At 41.1% G+C, this 18016-nt stretch overlaps 1 pseudogene; it reads right to left on the bottom strand.

The window, feature by feature from the left end:
- Nucleotides 1-15484: 15484 nt before the first annotated feature.
- LOC114628369 lies at nucleotides 15485-16387 on the bottom strand (annotated as a pseudogene).
- Between the last annotated feature and the right edge of the window lie 1629 nt (nucleotides 16388-18016).

Here is an 18016-nt window from a genome sequence, read left to right as displayed (position 1 = left end):
CATTGGAAAAGTAAGACTCAGATTTAAAATTACTTCTCATGAGGATGATAGAGGACTTTAAGGAAGGAATAGACAACTCCATTAAAGAAATACAGGAGAACACAGATAAACAGGTAGACGCCCTTAAAGAGGAAACACAAAAATCCCTTAAAGAATTGCAAGAAAACAAAACCAAACAGGTGAAGGAATTAAACAAAACCATCCAGGATCTAAAAATGGAAAGAAATCTCAAAGAAAGACTACCTTGGAGATAGAAAACCTAGGAAAGAAATCAGGAGTCATAGATGCAAGCATCACCAACAGAATACAAGAGATAAAAGAGAGAATCTAAGGTACAGAAGATACCATGGAAAACATTGACAAAACTGTCAAAGAAAATGCAAAATGCAAAAACCTCCTAACCCAAAACATCCAGGAAATCTAGGACACAATAAGAAAACCAAATCTAGGGATAATAGGTATAGATGAGAGTAAAGAGTCCCAACTTAAAGGGCCAGTAAATATATTCCACAAAATTATAGAGGAAAACTTTCCTAACCTAAAGAGAGAGATGCCCATGAACATACTAGAAGCCTACAGAACTCCAAATAGACTTTGTCAGAAAAGAAATTCATCCCATCACATAATAATAAAAACATCAAATGCTGAAAACAAGAAAATATTAAAAGCAATAAGGGAAAAATGTCAAGTAACATATAAAGGCAGACCTGTAAGAATTACACCAGATTTCTCACCAGAGACTATAAAAGCCATAAGACCCTGGACTGATATAATACAGACCCTAAGAGAACACAAATGCCAGCCCAGACTACTATACCCAGCAAAATTCTCAATCACTATTTGGAGAAACCAAGATATTCCATGACAAAACCAAATTTACACAGTATCTTCCCACAAATCCAGCCCTACAAAGGATATTCGATGGAAAACTCCAACACAAGGAGGGAAACTACAATATTGAAAAAGCAAGAAAGTAATCTTCCCACAAACCCGAAAGAAGATAGTTACACAAACATAATTACACCTCTAATAACTAAAATAACAGGAAAAAACAATCACTTTTCCTTGATATCTCTTAACATCAATGGACTCAATTCCCCAATAGAAAGATGTAGACTAACAGACTGGATATGTAAAGAGGACCCAGAATTTTGCTGCATACAGGAAACACACCTCAGTGGCAAAGACAGACACTACCTCAGAGTAAAGAGCTGGAAAACAATTTTCCAAGCAAATTGTTCCAAGACACAAGCTGGAGTATCCATTCTAATTTTGAATAAAATTGACTTCCAACCAAAAGTTATTGAAAAAGGTAAGGAAGGACACTTCTTGCTCATCAAAGAAAAAATCCACCAAGATGAACTCTCAATTCAGAATATCTATGCTCCAAATGCAAGGGCACCCACATTCATAAAGAAACTTTACTAGAACACAAAGCACTTCACACAATAGTAGTGGGGGATTTCAACATCCCACTCTCATCAATAGACAGGTCATGGAAACAAAAACTAAACAGAGACACACGGGGATTAACAGAAGTTATGAACCAAATGGATTTAACAGATATCTATAGAACATTTCATCCTATAACAAAAGAATATACAATTTTCTCAGCACCTCATGGTATCTTCTCCAAAACAGACCATATAATTGGTCACAAAGCAGGCCTCAACAGATACAAAAATATTGAATAATCCCTTGTATCCTATCATATCACCATGGACTAAGGCTGGTCTTCAATAATAACAAAAACAATGGAAAGCCCACATACACGTGAAAACTGAACAGTGCTCTACTCAATGATAACTTGGTCAAGGAAGAAATGAAGAAATTAAAGACTTTTTAGAATTTAATGCAAATGAAGACTCATCATACCAAAACTTATGGGACCCAATGAAAGCAGTGCAAAGGGGAAAAAAATCATAGCTCTAAGTGTCTGTAAAAAGAAACTGGAGAGAGCATACACTAGGAACTTGACAACACACCTGAAAGCTCTAGAACGAAAAGAAGCAAATATGCCCAATAGGAGTAGACTGGAGGAAATAATCAAAGTCAGGGCTGAAATCAACCAAGTAGAAACAGAAAGGAGTATACAAAGTATCAACAAAACCAGGAGCTGGTTCTTTGAGAAAATCAATAAGATAGATACACCTTTAGCCAGACTATCCAGAGGGCACTGAGAAAGTATCCAACTTAATAAAATTAGAACTGAAAAGTGAGACAGAAACTGAGGAAATTAAAAAAATTATCAGATCTTCTACAAAAGCCTATACTCAACAAAAGTGGAAAATCTGGATGAAATGGACAATTTTTTGGACAGATACCAGGTATCAAAGTTAAATCAGGAGCAGATAAACCATCTAAACAGTCCCATAACCCCTAAAGTAATAGCAGCAGTCATTATAAGTCTCCCCACAAAAAAAAGCCCAGGACTAGATGGTTTTAGTGGAGAATTCTATCAGACATTCAAGGAAGACCTAATACCAATTCTCTTCAAAGTATTCCACAAAATAGAAACAAAAGGAACACTACCCAGTTCGTTCTATGAAGCTACAATTACACTCATACCAAAACCCCACAAAGACCCGACAAAGAAAGAGAACTTCAGACCAATCTCCCTTATGAATATCAATGCAAAAATACTCAATAAAATTCTAGCAAACTGAATCCAAGAATACATCAAAACAATCATCCATCGTGAACAAGTAGGCTTTATCCCAGGAATGCAGGGATGGTTCAATATTCGGAAATCCATCAATTTAATCCACTATATAAACAAACTCAAAGAAAAAAAACCACATGATCAACTCACTAGATGCTTGGAAAGCATTTTGTCAGCTACACCAGCATAGCTGACTGAGTTCCTTGGATTGGCAGAGGGCTGAGGACGAGAGAAAGAAAGACAAGGAGTCATCTGGTAAAGAACCAAATGCTATATTTGCAACTGTAGAGCTCCCTTTTATATTCCCCACAAAACAGGAACACAAACAAGAACAGGAATCAAAACAGGAACACAAACAAGAACAGGAATCAAAACAGGAACAAGGATGAAAACAGGAACAAGGAGATACACTCGGCAGCCTATCACCCAAGCTTGGATTTCTCCTTGAGCAGTCTTCTCAGGGAAATGCAGAGAGACAGGGGATCTGGCACAACAGCACAGGTGCAGAGGATGGTGACTCACAATTCACCCTTTTTCTTTTAATTAGAGGCCGAGAGGAGACAGAGACCAGACCCTCAGTGAAAATTGGGGATATTGTAATGATCCCCAGACCCCGTGAGTGAGGTGGTATGGTCATACCCATCCCAGTGTCTTTTTCCTGAGGAGGGGAACTGTATCAACACCAACCCCTATGCAGCCAGGCATGTCTCTCAGAGAAACTCCCTTGCAGTCCCGGCTGCAGCTCGTGCCTAGGTGAATGATTATTCTTTTTGTAGCATGGTCAGCCACACTTGGGCAGAGGGATATCCTTGACCATGTAAAAGCACCAATCCTCACACAACAGCTTGAGATTGTACCTGTTGTGCCCAAAGGTGGCACAGACACCCAAAAAACAAGCATCAGCAAAATTAGGCTAAAACTGCCAAGGAAGTAACTCCAGCCCACTCTTTTACCAGCATTCCCACTTGAAGAAACATGCTCAAGATAGATGACCCATCAATAGAATCAACTCTGGTATTATTGACTAATACAATCTTATTAAAGAGCTGCCGAGTAAGATAATAATAAGTAGCATTCCAAGAGCCAGAAATCAACGGATTCAAATACTTAACAGAAGAGGAAGCATTAATTACATGCACAGGTGTAACACAAATGACATGAAAGAAAGGATCGTAGCTAACAACCTGTCTTGTGGATAACATAAAATCTACTTGTTCTTGAACCAAAGCAATTTGTTGATTTGAATCTAAAACAGCAATATGAAAATGAGACTGAATATCACTCTGAGAAAGCAATGTATCTGTACCCTCCCTGAAAGTTCATTCAATGTCTGGGCAGTTTGTATGTTGCTGGATAAGGCAGTGCCTGAGCCCACAGTGGCATCCTGCAACGATGGCAATGGCGGCAACAATCCTGGCAGATGGGTTGCTAGTACTGGTGCTATGTTATAATGATGCAGTTCTTCCAGGTGGTGGTGGAGGTGAAACAGAGAACAGATGGTGCCTCCTTGGAACATTTGAGCAGAAGTAACCGAATCAATGGGTTTCGTTTTCTTTTCTTCATCACTGCACCCTTTGGGGCAGGGGCCTTCACAGGGAATACAGTACAAGCTCTGGGTGCTGTTGTGGATGAAGCCTCAGGGACACTCCTGCATGCACTCACCTTATTGGATGACAAAGCCATCCGAGTGACTGGTTTCGGCGTTGGGGATATTGGCACAGAAATCTCAGTCCACACAGCACCCCTGAACCTGTAGGTAGCAGGAGGGCAGGCAGGCATGCACATGCCTCTGAAGTAGTAGTGTCGACAGGCCACACAGGCTGTGCTGTCATCAGGTGTATGGCAGCTACCCTGGCACTCTGGGTGGCAGCACTCGCTGTTCTTGGTGCAGGTTACCTCCTGCACACACCTGGGCATATTCTCTGGCAGCGATCTGCAGTCCAGCAGAGGCAGCTGCACTCATCGTTGATGGTGGTCCTCTCACACATGGGCCTCCCCTCCAATGTCCCTGGAACATCCAAGATGAGAGACTAGTCCATGATGGAGAGGCAACAGAGGTCAGCATTTCTCTCAATCCTGATGGTCCTCCGAGTATTGTTCCTCAGACTACAAAGCCCAATATCCCTGAGATTGGTCATCTCAAAGATGACCAGTGTGCAGCTGCAGAAGAGTTTCCAGCCAGGGACGACCGTGAGGTTTGGGAAGAGGTCCTCCAGGCTCTTGAGGCTGGGCACTCGAAACAGCAGCAAGCACTTGGTGATGACTGTGAGCCTGGGGAAGCAGCAGCCTCGGCAGTCCCTGGCCTTGGAGATGAGCAAGACGTGGAGGAAGCCCCCGATCACCGCACAGTTCTCCAGGAGCCCCAGCTACTGACAGTCGTTGTGGATGTCAATGCTGGGCCCACAGACCTCTCCACTCATCAGCCAGAACGAGAGCACAGTGGAGAGAAACACAAGCCCCCACAGTGAGGTTGAGGACCCTCCTCTGGAGCCAGACCCCACCCCTCTATCTGAGACGAAATTCTCCCCTCTCAAAAAAAAAAAAAAAAGAAAGAAAAAAGCGGAAAAAAGTCTCCAACTCAGCCCTCACTCTCGTCTAAAAACAAGAGCGCGGGCAACGATCCTCGAAATCAATCCTCAAAAGCGAGCCTCGACAGCGAGCCTCGAAAGCAGCGTGGACAGGGAGGGTGACGTTTGCAACCCAGATATGCAGAAGAGGAAGGAAAACTGTACAGAAAAAATCGCCACAGGCAAAGACAAACACCCCAAGCTGATTTTCTAAGGAATAAAGAGCCATACCGATCGATCGGCAACGTCACGAAAATCACCTATTACCTTTACCCAGTCTTCCAGCTTAAAAGTGCTGCTTGCCACAAACCATGGAGAGAATTTTTGTAATTCTTTCACAAATTCTTCAATAACCCTAGCTTCAACTGCAGTTCCCCGATGAGCCAGAAGAGTAGATAGTTGCTTAGCCAGCAACCCCTTACTACGTGCCAAACCCATGGCATTTACTTACCCGGAAAACTTACCTTCGGTTCATGCCCAATGTGTCTCCTGTCTTAATGCGTGCCCTGGAGATGGCCCGTCAGCAATCTTCCTCATCTTTCCGATCTCGGTAGAACCTCCAGTTGTCAGCTACGCCAGCATAGCTGACTGAGTTCCTTGGATTGGCAGAGGGCTGAGGGCGAGAGAAAGAAAGACAAGGAGTCATCTGGTAAAGAACCAAATGCTATATTTGCAACTGCATAGCTCCCTTTTATACTCCCCACAAAACAGGAACACAAACAGGAACAGGAATCAGAACAGGAACAAGGTGCAGAGGATGGTGACTCACAGCATTTCACAAAATTCAACATCCCTTCATGGTAAAAGTCTTGGAAAGATCAGGAATTCAAGGCCCATACCTAAACATAGTAAAAGCAATATACAGAAACCAGTAGCCCACATAAAACTAAATGGAGAGAAACTTGAAGCAATCCCACTAAGATCAGGGACTAGACAAGGCTGCACATTCTCTCCCTACCTATTCAATACAATACTGGAAGTCCTAGCCAGAACAATTAGAGAACAAAAAGAAGTCAAAGGGATACAAATAGGAAAGGAAGAAGTCAAAATATCACTATTTGCAGATGATATGATAGTATAGTTAAGTAACCCCAAAACATCCACCAGAGAACTGCTAAACCTGATAAGCAACTTCAGCCAAGTGGATGGTTATAAAGTCAACTCAAACAAATCAGTAGCATTCCTCTAGTCGAAAGATAAACAGGCTGTGAAAGAAATTAGGGAAATGACACTCTTCACAACAGTCACAAATAATATAAAATACCTTGTTGTGAATCTAACTAAGCAAGTGAAAGGTCTGTATGACAAGAACTTCAAGTCTCTGAAGAAAGAATGATCTCCCATGCTCATGGATTGGCAGGATTAATATAGTAAAAATGTCCATCTTCCTGAAAGCAATCTACAGATTCGATGCAATCCCCATTAAAATACCAACTCAATTCTTCACAGAGTTAGAAAGAGAAATTCTCAAATTAATTTGAAATAACAAAAAACCCAGGATAGCAAAAAACTATTCTCAACAATAAAAGAACTTCTGGAGGAATCACCATCCCTGACCTCAAGCTGTACTACAGAGCAATAGCGATAAAAACTGCTTAGTATTGAGTATTGGTACAGAGACAGGCAGGAAGATCAAGGGAAAAGAATTGAAGACCCACAAATGAACCCACACACCTATGGTCACTTGATCTTTGACAAAAGAACTAAAACCATCCAGTGGAAAAAGGACAGCATTTTCAACAAATGGTGCTGGTTCAACTGGAGGACAAATCAATCCATTGTTATCTCCTTGTACAAAGCTCAAGTCCAAGTGGATAAAAAACCTCCACATAAAACCAGATGCACTGAAACTAACAGAAAAGAAGGTGGGGAAGAACCTTGAATACTCGGGCACAGGAGAAAAGTTCCTGAACAGATTACCAATGACTTATGCTCTAAGATCAAGAATTGACAAATGGGAACTCATAAAATTGCAAATTTCTGTAAGACAAAGGACACTGTCAATAGGGCAAAATGGTAACCAACAGGTTGGGAAAAGATCTTTACCAATCCCACATCCAATAGAGGGCTAATATCCAATATATACAAGGAACTCAAGAAATTAGACTCCAGACAACCAAATAACCCTATTAAAAATGGGGTACAAAGCTAAACAAAGAATTCTCAACTGAGGAAACTCGAATTGCTGAGAAATGTTCAGCATCCTTAGTCATCAGGGAAATGCAAATCAAAACAGCCCTGAGATTCCACCTCACATCAGTCAGAATGGCTAAGTTCAAAAACTCAGGTGATAGTAGATGCTGGCAAGGATGTGGAGAAAGAGGAACACTCCTTCATTGTTGGTGGGATTGCAAGATGGTGCAACCACTCTGTAAATCAGTCTGGTGGTTCCTCAGAAAATTGGACATCACATTACCTGAGGACCCAGCTATACCACTGCTGGGCATATACCAAGAAGATGCTCCAACATACAACAAGGACATATGCTCCACTATGTTCATAGCAGCCTTATTTATAATAGCAGAAGCTGGAAAGAACCCAGATGTCCTTCAACAGAGGAATGGATACAAAAAAAGTTATACATTTACACAATGGAGTATTACTCAGCTATTAAAAACAATGAATTTGAGAAATTCTTAGGTAAATGGATGGAACTAGAAAATATCATCCTGAGTCAGGTAACCCAATCACAAAAGAACACACATGGTATTCACTCACTGATAATTGGGTATTAGCCTAGAAGCTTGCAATACCCAAGATTCAACTCACAGACCACATGAAGCTCATGAAGAAGGAAGACCAAGTGTTGGTGCTTCGGTCCTTCATAGAAGGAGTAACAAAATACTCAAGGGAGCAAATATGGAGACAAAGTGTGGGACAGAAACTGAAGGAGGGGCCGTCTAGAGATAATTCCACCTGGGTATCTATCCCATGTACAGTCACCAAAGGTAGATGCTGATGTGGATATCAGGAAGTGCATGCTGGCAGGAGCCTGATATAGCTGTCTCCTTAGAGGTCTGCCAGAGTCTGACACATTCATAGGCAGATGCTCACAGCTAGCCATTGAATTGATCAAGGGGGTTCCCAATGGAGGAGTCAGAGAGAAGAAGCTGAAGGAGCTGAAAGGGTTTGTGGCCCCATGAGGAGAGCAACAATACCAACCAACCAGAGCTCCCAGGGTCTAAACCACTAGCCTGGGAACAGATAGGAAGGGACCCATGGCTCTTCTGTTTATGTAGGGGAGGATAGTCTTGTTGGGCATAGGTGGGAGAAGAAGTCCTTGATCCCATGAAGGCTGGATGCCGAGTGTGGGGAAATTTGAGGGTGGAGGGGAGGGAGTCAGGGGTGGGTAGAGCATATCCTCATAGAAGCAGGAGGAGGGGGAATGGGATAGGTGGTTCTTGGGGTGGGTGGGGGCGTTGATGGGGTAACGGGATAACATCTGAAATATAAATAAAATGTCCAAAAAGAAAACAATAAAAAAAATATAAAATGCAAAAAGCTCCTAACTCAAAAGATTCGAGAAATCCAGGACACAATGAAAAGACCGAACCTAAGGATACTAGGTATAGAAGAGAGTAATGGTTCCCAACTCAAAGGGCTAGCAAACATCTTCAACAAAATTATAGAAGAAAGCTTCCCTAAACTAAAGAAAGAGATGCCCATAAACATACAAAAAGCCTACAGAACACCAAACAGAAATGGACTCAACTTCCCAATAAAAAGACGTAGACTAACAGGCTGGATATGTAAACAGGACCCAGTATTTTGCTGCATACAGGAAATGCACCTCAGTGACAAAGATAGACACGACCTCAAAATGAAAGGGTGGAAAAAAATTTCCAGGCCAATGGTCCCAAGAAACAAGTTTGGAGTAGCAATTCTAGTATCCAATAAAATAGACTTTCAACCAAAAGTTATCAAAAAAAAAAAAAAAGATACGGAAGGACACTCTATACTCATCAAAAGAAAAATTTACCAAGAGGAACTCTCAACTCTGAACATTTATACCCTAAGTGCAAGAGCACTCACATTTGTAGAAGAAACATTACTGAAACACAAAGCACACATTGAACCTCACATAATAATAGTAGGAGACTTCAACACCCCACTTTCACCAATGGACGAATCATGGAAACGAAAACTAAATAGAGACACAGTGAAACTAACCGAAGTTATAGACCAAATGGACTTAACAGATACCTACAGAATACTTCATCATAAAGCAAAAGAGACACCTCATGGTACCTTCTTCAAATTGACCATATAATCAGACACAAAACAATTCTCAACCAATACAAGAAAACAGAAAGAATCCCATGCATCAGGGAAGAAATAAAGAAAGAAATTAAAGCCTTTTTAGAATTTAACATAACGAAGGCACAAACATCCCCAAACTTATGGGACACAATGAAAGCAGTGGTAAGAGAATAGCTCTTAGGGCTTCCATAAAGATATTGGAGAGAGCTTAACAGCACATCTGAAAGCTCTAGAACAAAAAACGCAAATACTTCCAAGAGGAGTTGACAGCAGGAAATAGTTAAACTTAGGGCTGAACCAAGTAGAAACAAAGTCAACCAAATAGAAACAAAGAGAACTATACTAAGAATCAACAAAAGCAGGAGCTGGTTCTTTGAGAAAATGGAGCAGATAGATAAACCTTTAGCCAGACTAACCAGAGGGCACAGAGACAATATCCAAATTAACAAAATCAGAAATGAAAATGGAGACATAACAACAGAAACTGAAGAAATTAAAAAAAATATCAGGTCTCCTACAAAAGTCTATACTCAACAAAACTGGAAAATCTGAAATGGATAATTTTCTAGACAGATAATTAGGTACCAAAGTTAAATCAGGATCAGATAAAACATCTAACCAGTCCCATAACTCCAAGGAAATAGAAACAATTATCAAAAGTCTCTCGACTACAAGATCCCCAGGACCAGATGGTTTTGGTATAGAATTCTATCAGATTTTCAAAGAAGACCTAATATCAACATTTCTCAAACTATTACATAAAATAAAAAAACAGAAGGAACACTACCCAACACACTCTATGAAGCCACAGTTACACAGTTACACTGATACCCAAACCACACAAAGATCCACCAAAGAAAGAGAACTTCAGACCAATTTCCCCATGAATATTGATGCAAAAGTACTCAATAAAATTCTTGCAAACCAAATCCAAGAACACATCAAAATGATCATTCACCATGATCAAGTAGACTTCATCCCAGGGATGCAGGGATGGTTCAATATATGGAAATCCATCAATGTAATCCACTATATAAACAAACTCTCATTAGATGCTGAAAAAGCCTTTGACAAATACAATACCCCTTCATGCTAAAAGCATTGGAGAGATCAGGAATTCAAGGTAATACCTAAATATAATAAAAGCAATATACAGCAAGCCAGTAGCCAACATCAAACTAAATGGAGAGAAACTTAAAGCAATCCCACTAAGATCAGGGACTAGACAAGGCTGTCCACCAAAGAGTACACATGGGGCCGGGGACACATGGCTCTAGCTGGATATGTAGCAGAGAATTTGCTTATTGGGCATCATTGGGAGGGGAGTCCCTTGGTCCTGTGGAGGCTTGATGACCCAGGGTAGGGGAATGCTAGGGTGCTGAGGCAGGAGTGAGTAGGTCGTTAGTGTAGCACCCTCATAGAGGCGGGGGAGAAAGGAGGGGATGGGGGGTTGAGGAGTGGAAACTGAGAAGAGGGATAATATTTGAAATGTAAATAAATAAAATAACCAATAAAAATGAAAAGAGGATATTTTATCTAAAAGGAAAAAAGAAAAGAAAAAGAATTTACTTTATTTCTAGAAGTTCACTATGGATATTGTCACAGTTTGACCAAAATGGAGGAGCATTACAAATTGTGATAGCCATGGTGAACAGTTAGAACCCATGTAAGATGATGGAATGAAGCTTACTTAATAAAAAGATAAGGAAACAGGTCATGAGAATGAGAACACTGTGCGGCTCTGACGTCTGAATTGGGATTGTTTGCTAATGAACAGCTGTGGAGGTAGAGGACACACCTGGGATGTCAATACAGAAAGAGAACCATTGACCTTCATATGAACCAGTACACAGTACCATTGACAGACCATTCAAACCCATGAGACTCTGGAAGATTATGACACAAAGAGAAGAGAGAGGGAGGGAGAAGAGGAAGGAGGACAAAGGTAAAGGGAAGGGGAAAGATTGAAAAAAGAGAGAGGAGAGACGAGAGACAGGAGAGAAAACCCTCGGCTCACTATCTGTGAGGATGGCAAAGAGGAGAGGAAGTTTGATCCCTGATAGGCAGGCAGATGAGAGCCAGTAATAGTAAGATAAAGTAAACATCCAGTCAGGGACAAAGGCTTAAAGGCCTTGCAGGCTTTTTCTCCTGCCAGGAGGGCCCCCTGCCTGTGACTGCTCTAAGAAGCTAGAGGCTAGATCAGGATTTGTAAACATCAACCTCCCTTCCTTTGTTCAACCCGAACAAACTTAAAGTAGGGGAGAAGGACACCCTCACCAAAGATCCTTAGAACCTCCAGCTCTCAAGCAGACACTGGGCTTCAGCTTCTCAGTCCCCCTTTGCTCTGCAGAGGGTCCATCTGTGTGTCTTTACTGTGTGTGTCCTAACTGTGTATGTGTCCTCACTGTGTGTATCCTCACTGTGTATGTGTCCTCACTGTGTGTGTGTCCTGTGTGTGTGTGCCCTCATCCCTAACAAAAGCCTTTCTTCATTTTGTCTGCTGTTTCTCTTTTCTGTGTTAGTCTTTTCCTTACCTCTACATTTTGTTTTTAAATTGTCAGAGAAAATGAACTCAATCAAGACCCCTAGACAGGAATGTGATGACTAATGAAACTCCATCTTATGCTGCACATCCATCACGGTACCAATTAGTTGTTTGTTTGTTTTTTTCTGACTCAAGTTTCTGGGAATGTAAGTTCCTAGTACTCTGACTCAGTGACCCCAACTCAGAAATGTACAGCTGTCGTCATCTACTTGTTATGACGTAACTGTCTTTTGCCATCTATAGCTTGCTCATGTAGACATTCAAGAACAATTCTGAGATCACCTTGGCTATTTAATCTTGGCAGAATTTGGTTGTGCAGATGCTCAAGGTTTTCTTGTGTTTTCATCTTTAAATATCCTTCCCTACCTGCCTTTGTACGGCAGTCTCAAGTTTGGCTCAGAGATTGTTGTTCTGCTAGCAGCTTTAATAAACAATCACGGTGGTATGTACTGTGTCTCTGATCTTTCCCTAGGGGTCACAAACTCTGTGATAGTAACAGTAGCATACTGCAATATCCACAATGCATTGCAACTCCAGATCTGATCATGCTACTGACTTCTGTAATATAATAGACAGATTTGTAGCTTATTAGAAAGTTAAATGTCCAGAAGAAGAGTAAACAGGAAAGAACTTGTCATTCAGTCTGAGGTTGAAACTTTCTCCAAGGGGTGGTCCTGGGCCTGATGGTGATAGACTGGACCCTCCTGAGGTGACAGACAGGACATGTAGAAAGATTCAGAGATACCTTTTCCAGATAAATCATGGTTTCTCAAATGTTTCCTAGGACTTACTGAAAGAAACTGTAGTCATACCTCTGAACCACTGAGCACATAGAGATAGTAGAATTGTACTTTTCTTGGACGGGGAGGTGGGGAGTAGGTGAGCTGTTGGTCACAGGTACAAGGTTGCCCTCAGGTAGAGTAATTCCATGGATGTAGTGGATACATGGTGCTGTGGTGTGCATTGTGGCATGCACTGGGAATTCACTGAGATGTCAAGGGCTTTCACTTTACCCTGGAATGATAATGAGAGAGCAAATGGATATGTTAATTCAGCTCATCTGTGAGGTTTGAGTCTATAAAAGCCATATCTATTGAAGGTTAATTATATATCGCTTTTATTTTTAGTAATACAATAGAAATTACAGAAAAGAAAATGGCTTTGTATTGAAATGTCAGGTGAGGTACTGACCGCACATTTTCACCCTCATTGCCCACTCCATAAGATGGTGGATATGCTGTGTAAACACACATAAGATTGTTTGAGAGACAGCCTTTTGTCCCAGCAGTCTATCTCATAGCAATCTGGAAAAGGTGTTTATCTTAGGGTTCTCTAGGGGAACAGAACCAAGGGGATAAAAAATATTATACATATGCTATATATAATAAATAATATAATGTAATTTGATATATATGCATATATAAGGTTATTATGTCAGCTTTAAATTAAACAAGAGCTAAATTACACAGGAAATACTGAGACCCAATGTTCCCCTCAGTCCTTGAGTCAGGAAACCTAACCTTTTAGAGTAGTCTCACCATAGCTGTCTTTTACTGGAGGCCATGACTGGTACTTAGTCCACAGACATGTGCCTCAGAAGTCCCAATGTGGCTCAGGAAGCCTCGAAGTTTCCTAGAGAGGCATTGCTTCTGCTCTCAGCAAAGGAATCAGCCCCAGCATCAGGAACAGAACAAGTCAGCTCAGAGTCAGGAGGGAAGGCGAGCAAGCCTGAGGCAGGATGGTCTTCCCTCTGACACACATTTTTAACCTGGGCTGTTATCATCAGATGCCACCCTCAGTCAGGTGGGTCTTCCCACATCAATCAAGACAGAACAATTCTTCAGGTGAGGTGTCCCACTCAGGTGATTTTAGTTTGTGACACGTTGACAGAGAATCTAACCACGATAGCGGTCACCAATCTATATTATAAAACATTAAAAGCCTAGTTTATCTTAGCAAAGAACAGTATTTCAGAGACTCACTGTTTGGTCTATCTCTTGCTTCAGTCTGCAGAGTTTTACTCTTGGATCAGGAAAGGCGCGCAGGCAGTCTTTATTCCTCTCCAGGCACAGCTCAGCTGCAGAGAGAACAGTTCAACCTCACTTCCTGCAAGATCTGTTTGGGTTTTTCTGTTTATCCTGGGGAGGAGCTGCAGTGAATTGATGGACAGCTTTGGTGAACAGGCCTTCACGGTCCTGCATCCCTTCAGGAGTGGCACTCACACAGCTCAGAGCAGAGGGGAGCGTCCCTGGGATGCCTGCAGTGCAGTGTCTTGAGGATGCGGGGTCGATGCAATTTCTGAAGTCTCTGGTTCCTCCAGGGCTGGGGGCTGTGAGTTCGTGGAAGCACCAATGTCCTGCGTCTTGGCAAGGCTGTACTACCTTAGTTTCACCAAGCAGACCACCCATGCTCCCTTCTCACTGTGGTCCCCTTGTAATTTCTCTTGTATTATTACAAATAGAAGCGATATATAATTAACCTTCAATAGATATGGCTTTGATCGACTCAAGTCTCACAGATGAGCTAAATTAATATACACTTGCACAGCATAAGGGAAGATACAGTCTGGGATTCAAGGGGACTCGGAGGCCTAGGAAACACTGGGATGTTCAGTACAGACCATAACTAGTGACCCGGAGCCAGAGCTGGAACCTCCAGTGCTAACAGTCTGACAGTGAAGTGTTTACACATCAGTGTATCATTGACGCCTGGCCAGGAGCATGGTCTCCAGAACAGCCATGGCACCATGTGAGAGAGGCTGTTTCCCAAGCTTTATTGTGTTTCTTTAAGGTCTAACCTGGTTATAATTGTCCCATTGCACAAATACTAGTTATCTTAGGGGTTTTGGAACCTAGCTCTGTCATATAGTTGATGAAATGTGTCTGGTGCTGCTGACTTCACTTGTTTAACTATGGTCTGTATTTTGCCCTGCTAGCTCAGCTCCAATAAAAGGCATTCCCTCATCTCTACCTGTTCTCTATTGCTCTTATGGTCTGTCTTTGGAAGAAACATGAAATATTGGTTTCTGACAGTAGCATTACCTAAAGTTATATCCCCAGTGCTAATGAGGAGCTAAAAGTCACATGGCCAGGATGGAGGAATGGGAAAACAGTTAGAATCTTCTGTCCACCTTCATAGAAACTCTGAACTTAAGAATGAGCAGTGCCAGACATCTTAAAAAAAAACAATGTATTTTTATAATGTTTAATTTAATGTTGTCATACACTAGGACATTTGACAAATGCCAGTTCGGTGGAGAATTCCTGAAATCCCAGCATTTGGCATCACAAGGCACCTCAAGATCACCCTGTGCTATATACTGACTGCCAGGTCAATGTATGCTACACAAGAAACTTGATGTCTCCCACCTATAAAATTCACTACAGCCAATCAGTTTATAATGTTCATGTTTTAACACAGAATAGCTATAGAATGTAATTTCTACACTTATCAGCAAATATGCAAGACATGGGAAGTATGGATGTCTCTGCTGATCAGAACATATGGGCTGAAACTAGCATAACCAAGTTCTAAAAATGTTTTAATATTTAGTAAAGTAGAATCATGTGTCACCATGAAACCTTTGTAAAAGGACAGAATAAAATCTACCCAATAGAAGAAAAGAAAACAGGTCATAAGAATGAGAACACTCCATGTAGCTCTGATTTCAGGAGGGGAGTTGTTTGCAAACCTGGAGCTGTAAAGGTAGAGGACACGCTTGTGGTGCTTATACAGATGGAGAGCCATGGACCCACTGCTCCAGCCCATGAGACTCTGAAAGATGACATCACGAAGAGTCATGAGAGAGAGGAAAAGTCACTTGATGATATGTCTTGATTGGAGCATATAGCATTGACCAATAAACTTTGCAGCTACAGACATGTTCAAGCCACTGCCTGCTTTGATGTAGGAGAGCAAGTTGGAACTTATGAGAATATTAACAATCCAAAAGACAAGGAGAAAAGGAAGAACTTGGCATGCTGTTTGTGGTTTGAGCTTTGTCCAAAGTGTGTTTCTGGGACTGATGGTGCCAGCCTGGACCACGCTGAGGAGACAGGTGGTGCAGATGGAAAGGCCCCGTGCCATCCTTGCCAGATAAACCACAGCTTTGCAGCCAATATCTCCTAAGAAGTTTCTGAAATAGAACACTGTGGCTACATCTCTGACCCCTGTGCTACAAATAGTGATCATATTAGAAAATGCCAAGTGGATGAGAATAAAGTTGACAGGCTTTTTCTCAGTCCTCAAGGCAGGCATGTATATATGTCTCACAAATATTAAGGCATTTCCCAGAATTCCAGGTCCAGCAAGAGAAACAAAGACTATTGCCTGGGTAATGATATTCCACTTCATCTTTGGATTTTATACACAGCACTAGAAAAAAAATCATCTAAAAACACACATATTTTCCCTGCTTATTCTGATGAAAATGGTCTCAAGTTCTTTTGGTTTGCTTGCTTTGTTTTTGTTTTTTTTTTGCTGTTTTTTTTGTTTTGTTTTTTATGCTCTTGGAAGTGATTATGGCTACAATCAGGGCATAGACTTGATAGTTTCCTGCCTTTCATGACAAGCCTTTAACCCTCATCTTCATATGACCATGATCTTCCCAGACAAAAGCTAAATTTATGGCATCACTTTGGCACTTTTCAAACCAACACAGTCCTGAGCATTAGCCTGGCAGGCTCCTTCCTTTCCTTTCATCTCACCCAGAGTGAGCTCAGGCTACTGGACTGTGTTGTTCTTCATCCTGATCCTCTTCACTGTCCTGTATGCAACCATCAGTCAAAAGATGTTGAACTCTTAAAAAGCTTGCAGGTTCTCAGAAAGTTGTGCTTGTAGCAAGTGGACCAGGTTCTCAGGTGAGATGATATGGTGTCTCCTCTTTCCAGGCCCCTTGATCATAAATTATACAGAAGTTAATGACTTAAGGTATGAAAATCTAGATTAATGGTCTCATGGTGGGACTAACTGTCATCAATATTCATGGGTAGAATTATACTGAAGATTATTTACTTTTGACTTCTATTAATCCTGTTATTACCCTTTCTTCTGGGAATACTTTCCCTAACAAAACTACAGGAAAACTGTTCTTATAGAGTCTTAACAAATATATGTCCTCCCGATTGTTTTAAGGTTGGTTCAATCTTCAAACTCTCTGTCAGAAATGCCCCAGCCTCTGAGTCCTTCCCAATATCTCACACTGTGATTGTCATCTTTTATGTATGGTATCTTTTTTTACTTTTTTTCCCTTCTATATTGAAGGCAAAATGAGTCTTTGAAGCAGAAACATATTCTATTGGTTTCACCCCTTGCAAAACAGTGCTTCACATGTCAACCTTAGTTTCAAATTGTTCTCTACAATTTGGTGTCTTCTCCACATCAAAATTATTTCTGAATTATTTTGAAGTCACTCTTATAATGTCACATTGGAGCTTACCTGTTATAGAAATATGGAATATCCAAGCCTGATCTTTCCCCAACTACTATGCCTTATAGCATCTGCTTAGAGTTTCATCTCTTATGCTTTGCCTGTCCTCAGATGAATATGTAGCATGTATATCTGTTCCCTCTTCCAAAGGTCAGTTGACATTGGCCTTGTATGCAGTATGTACATATTAGCATAGTGCTCAACAATTACTTGTTGCTCAAGGAACCTGTTGATTTTAGAACCACTTTAATCACAGAGATGACCTAACAAACCGATTTTAAGAAACATTTGAGTTGAGCGCTTTCCTGAATATTGATAAAGCTCAGAATTCTGGTGAAGTCAATTCACTTTGGATGCACAGTTGGTGAGGATTTAGCACTTCTTTACTTGCTCAATAATCCAATCAACTTACTGAAGGGCATGGGCTATCCTTCAAGAAACTTACAATCCTTCATTTTCTCTCAAAATCCCTCTGTATCAATCTGCTTACAATTTGATAGCTTTTCAGATATTTCTGTGTGATCACTATGATGCCAATAGCAATATTTGTAGTG

Source organism: Grammomys surdaster, unplaced genomic scaffold (assembly GCF_004785775.1).
Source record: "Grammomys surdaster isolate TR1022 unplaced genomic scaffold, NIH_TR_1.0 267, whole genome shotgun sequence".
Taxonomy (NCBI): Eukaryota; Metazoa; Chordata; class Mammalia; order Rodentia; family Muridae; genus Grammomys; species Grammomys surdaster.
Note: the sequence above shows the minus strand (reverse complement) of the source record. Positions and strands in the feature narration are given on the sequence as shown.